The following is a 5000-nucleotide window of genomic DNA, read 5'->3' as shown; positions in this document are numbered from 1 at the left end:
GAGGCCGAGGACACACGCACGCCTGCTGCACTGGCAGCAGCGACCAACAGGGGGCTGACCGGCTGATCCTTCCCTTTCACAGGCAGGCTTTTGGCCCTCGCTGAAACGACAAAGGTGTTCAGAAGGAAGTCCTGGGGGGAAGGCAGGCAGGGAGGGACGGACACAGGGAAGTCCGCACAAAACAGGTCCCCTGGAACCTCTGACCCAGAAAACCGGGTTCCTGGTGAAAGCAGTCCTGCCCCGCCCTGCCATTAACATGACAATGGACAGGGCCCGGACCAGGCGCAGCGGACGGTAGCGAGCAGTCGGAGGGTGAAAATCCGCCAGTGGGTGAAAAGGAGAGCCGTGCGGTGAGAGGAGGCGGAAAGCGGTTCGCAGACTTTCGCTGTACCTCCGGCGGGCAGCGCCGCACCTCCGAGCGCTCGGTACCGTCCGCTGCGCCTCGTCCTGCCGCACGCGACGAGCCGTCCCCGGAGGAAATCGGCCTCGGCCTTCCTGAGATATCAGTCTCCAGGTGGGACAGAAAAACCGGGGGCCCCCGGCTCGCTTTCGGCGGCCCGCTAGTCGACTTCCCGTCGTGCGAACGCGATCCTTCCGGTACCCTTCGGTGCCCCTTGCCCGACTCTAGCTCCGGTGGTAAAGCGGAGTCGGTCGGTCTGACGGCCGCCGAGTTAGCAGGCGGAAAGCGGTTTGCAGCCTTTCGCTGTACCTCCGGCGGGCAGCGCCGCACCTCCGAGCGCTCGGTACCGTCCGCTGCGCCTCGTCCTGCCGCACGCGACGAGCCGTCCCCGGAGGAAATCGGCCTCGGCCCTCCTGAGATATCAGCCTCCATACGGGCGTCACAAATCAGTGGACATGGTCAGCTGCAAAGCAGTGTCATTACAACCTTTCATAAACAACAGGGCAGCACCGCACTGCACTGCACTGCACCCCACACTACATCACACTTGCCTGCCTGCCAGCCTGCCGCTGCCTACTCTCACCAGCGGACCAAAGTGAGGATAACACCCCGAAGCAAGCATCTCCCTTGCCGCCCACCAGCCCACACCAATCCCCTTGCCTGCCTCCCACAAATTCCACCAGCGAGGCAAAGTGAAAATCAACCCCCAAAAAACGCACTCCACACCGGCCATCGCCCGCTATACACCCCCCCTGGGGCGAATATTAAGCCCGAGAACACCGACTGTAACCAACCGCAGTGAAAAGTTGAAGTGGCAACTCATTAACCAGATTTACACTTGGCAACTCATAAACCAAATGAACAAAAAATCTGGTTAATGAGTTGCCCAAAATAAATCTGGTTAATGAGTTGCCACTTCAACTTTTCACTGCGGTTGGTTACAGTCGGTGTTCTCGGGCTTAATATTCACCCCGGGGGGGCGGGGTGGGTGATTCTGGGGGTAGTGTCCGGGAGGGTGAGCCTTTTATTCGGCAGGAGGCGTGTGGGGAAATCATCAACCTGTCAGACGATGAGTTGTCACAAATGCCATTGCTTAATGAAAGCTGCGCTCCCGAACTGGACTGACTGTCTGACTGTCTGTCTGTCCGTTTGTCAAGGGGAGGAAAAGGCGGTGGCGGTGGTGGTGAGGGTGGAGCTTTACGCTCAGGAGGGGAGACTTTCCTTCATGCCAATTAATCTGCAGCAGAAAGTCATCCCCCCCCGACTGGGATTCGAAGCCCGGTCCTGACCACGAGACCACCGGGGAGAGCTGCCTCAAGTCCCTGAGGGACCTGGACACGAGGCCGAGGACACACGCACGCCTGCTGCACTGGCAGCAGCGACCAGCAGGGGGCTGACCGGCTGATCCTTCCCTTTCACAGGCAGGCTTTTGGCCCTCGCTCAAACGACAAAGGTGTTCAGAAGGAAGTCCTGGGGAGGAGGGAGGGAGGCAGGGAAATCAGCACAAAGCAGGTCCCCTGGAATCTCACACCTGCGTCCCAGAAAACAGGTCTCCTGGTCAAAGCAGTCCTGCCCCGTCCTGCCATTAACGTGACAATGGACAGGGCCCGGCAGCTTGAGACACATCTTTTTTTCAATATGCAAGTTCTTTTTAAAAAGGTTTCCTTCCACAGCAGCTCTGAGTAAGAGTGAGAGAGAGAGAGAGAGACACTGACTGACACTGACACTGACACTGACACACACACACACACACACACACACACCGTCTCCCATCCGATTGGTGGACTATGGGATTGAAAATCGAACTTTGAGTTTCAATGCAGGGGGGAGAGCGCGAACGCAGCCCCTCCCAACTACCACACGCGCGTTGTTGTTGTTGTAATATAGAACTGCAAGTTGCCGTTGTCGTGGTCGTTTCGAATCAGCACAAAGTAGGTGCCTCCCTGGAATGTCACACCTGCGTCCCAGAAAACAGGTCTCCCGGTCAAAGCAGTCCCGCCCCGCCCTGGGATTAACATGACAACGGACAGGGCCCAGTCAGGGAGCAGCTTGAGAGACACCTTTCAATAGGCGCTTCTGAAACATTAACGCCTTGTTTCTTCCGACAGTTTAACCAGCGATTAACATGACAACGGACAGGGCCCAGTCAGGGAGCAGCTTGAGAGACACCTTTCAATAGGCGCTTCTGAAACATTAACGCCTTGTTTCTTTCGACAGTTTAACCAGCCTTTAACACGCCTTGTGTTTTTATTTCCCATTTCCAGCCAGCCAGCCAGCCAGCCAGCCAGCCAGCCAGCCAGCCAGCCGAGCCGAGCCAGCATCTGCAGTATTTTTTTTGATTGGTCTTGCCTGCCGTGGAATGAATGTTTCAACACGAGCTGCTGATTGTCAGCACCTCACCTCTTTCTCAATTGGCCGTTGCAATCTCACTCACTCGCTGTGAGACACGTCACGTCACTAGTTTTACTCAAAGAGGTTTCCTTCCACGGCAGTTCGTTAGTGACTGAGACTGACTGACGGAGGTCCGTTGAGACATAACCCTCCCCCATCTGATTGGTGGCCTACTGGCAAATTTACCAATCTGTCAAGCAATCCTGGCAAGAAAGGAAAAAACGGCAACTTCTTTAAACTCATCCACTGTTGCAATTAGAAACGGTGGCAAAAAATGTGGCCAGAGTGGGAGAGAACGGCAGTGCTTCGAGACTGCTTTCAACACCGGCAGCCAGAGAACAAAGAGGGAGGGCAAACAGGACCCGAGATCAATTCGCATCGAGCGCGTTATCGCTTCTCGGCCTTTTGGCTAAGATCGAGCGTGTTCCTTTTCGGGCTTATTTGGATCTGAGCGGACTGGAACGCTGGCCGCGACCTCGTGCGCTCGCAAAGTGCGGACTTTGCTGTGATTGGTCGTTTGTGTGCTGGCTCCGCCCCTAAATTTGCATAAGGACCAAATCAACACTGCAATGGCAGGGAAGGGTTCCTGGTGAAAGCAGTCCTGCCACTGACATGACAATGGACAGGGCCCGGCAGCTTGAGACACATCTTTCTTTCAATATGCAAGTCCTTTTTAAAAAAGTTTCCTTCCACAGCAGCTCTGAGTGAGAGAGAGAGAGAGAGAGAGAGAGAGACACTGACTCACTGACTGATACTGACACCGACACACACACACATATTATTTATTATTATTTTAAACGACAAAGCTGTTCAGAAGGAAGTCCTGGGGGGAAGGCAGGCAGGGAGGGACGGACACAGGGAAGTCCGCACAAAACAGGTCCCCTGGAACCTCTGACCCAGAAAAACGGGTTCCTGGTGAAAGCAGTCCTGCCATTGACATGACAATGGACAGGGCCCGGCAGCTTGAGACACATCTTTCTTTCAATATGCAAGTTCTTTTTAAAAAAGTTTCCTTCCACAGCAGCTCTGAGTAAGAGAGAGAGAGAGAGAGAGACACTCACTCACTGACTGATACTGACACCGACACACACACACACACACACACACACATATTATTTATTATTATTTTTAATTGATTTTTAGAACAGGGAGATGGACTAGGGGCTTGCTCCGTCCACTCCACGCATCGACCCAGTATTGCAGTGTTTCTGGGAACGGTGCAGCTCCCCGTGGGGAGATATTCAAAAGGAAAAACAGCTGTTTCCCAGTGTCTCTGTGTGTGTGTGTGTGTGTGTGTTATTACTGAGAATAAAGCTGATATCTCTCTCTCTCTCTCTCTCTCTCTCACTCAGAGCTGCTGTGGAAGGAAACCGTTTTAAAAAGAACTTTCTCAGCTCAGTGGTATTTTTTTCTTCTCCAAGGCTGAGTGCCGCTCGCACGTAGCGATATAATTCAAAGTGCAAAATAACTTGGCGTCGTTGACTTTAAACAAGCAGGGTCTGCTTCCAAATGAAAGCTGCGCTCCCGAACTGGACTGTCTGTCTGTCTGACTGTCTGTTTGTCAAGGGGTGGAAAAGGCGGTGGTGGTGGTGGTGAGGGTGGAGCATTACGCTCAGGAGGGGAGACTTTCTTTCAGAGGTGCCAATTAATCTGTAGCAGAAAGTCATCCCCCCCGACCGGGATTCGAAGCCCGGTCCTGACCACGAGACCACCGGGGAGAGTTGCCTCAAGTCCCTGAGGGACCTGGACACGAGGCCGAATACACACGCACGCCTGCTGCACTGGCAGCAGCGACCAACAGGGGGCTGACCGGCTGATCCTTCCCTTTCACAGGCAGGCTTTTGGCCCTCGCTCAAACGACAAAGGTGTTCAGAAGGAAGTCCTGGGGGGAAGGCAGGCAGGGAGGGACGGACACAGGGAAGTCCGCACAAAACAGGTCCCCTGGAACCTCTGACCCACAAAACCGGGTTCCTGGTGAAAGCAGTCCTGCCATTGACAGGACAATGGACAGGGCCCGGCAGCTTGAGACACATCTTTCTTTCAATAAGCAAGTTCTTTTTAAAAAAGTTTCCTTCCACAGCAGCTCTGAGTGAGAGAGAGAGAGAGAGAGAGAGAGAGACACTGACTGACTGACTGATACTGACACCGACACACACACACACACACACACATATTATTTATTATTATTTTAAACGACAAAGCTGTTCAG

The 5000-nt window shown here is 53.9% G+C and overlaps 1 pseudogene; it reads left to right on the top strand.

Annotated features, from left to right (window-relative positions):
* The first annotated feature begins 3902 nt into the window (after nucleotides 1-3902).
* LOC137329805 (U2 spliceosomal RNA) lies at nucleotides 3903-4019 on the top strand (annotated as a pseudogene).
* Nucleotides 4020-5000: the final 981 nt, after the last annotated feature.

The sequence above is a fragment of the Heptranchias perlo genome, chromosome 12 (genome assembly GCF_035084215.1).
Source record: "Heptranchias perlo isolate sHepPer1 chromosome 12, sHepPer1.hap1, whole genome shotgun sequence".
Lineage (NCBI taxonomy): Eukaryota > Metazoa > Chordata > Chondrichthyes > Hexanchiformes > Hexanchidae > Heptranchias > Heptranchias perlo.
This window is presented reverse-complemented; position numbering and strand designations above follow the sequence as displayed.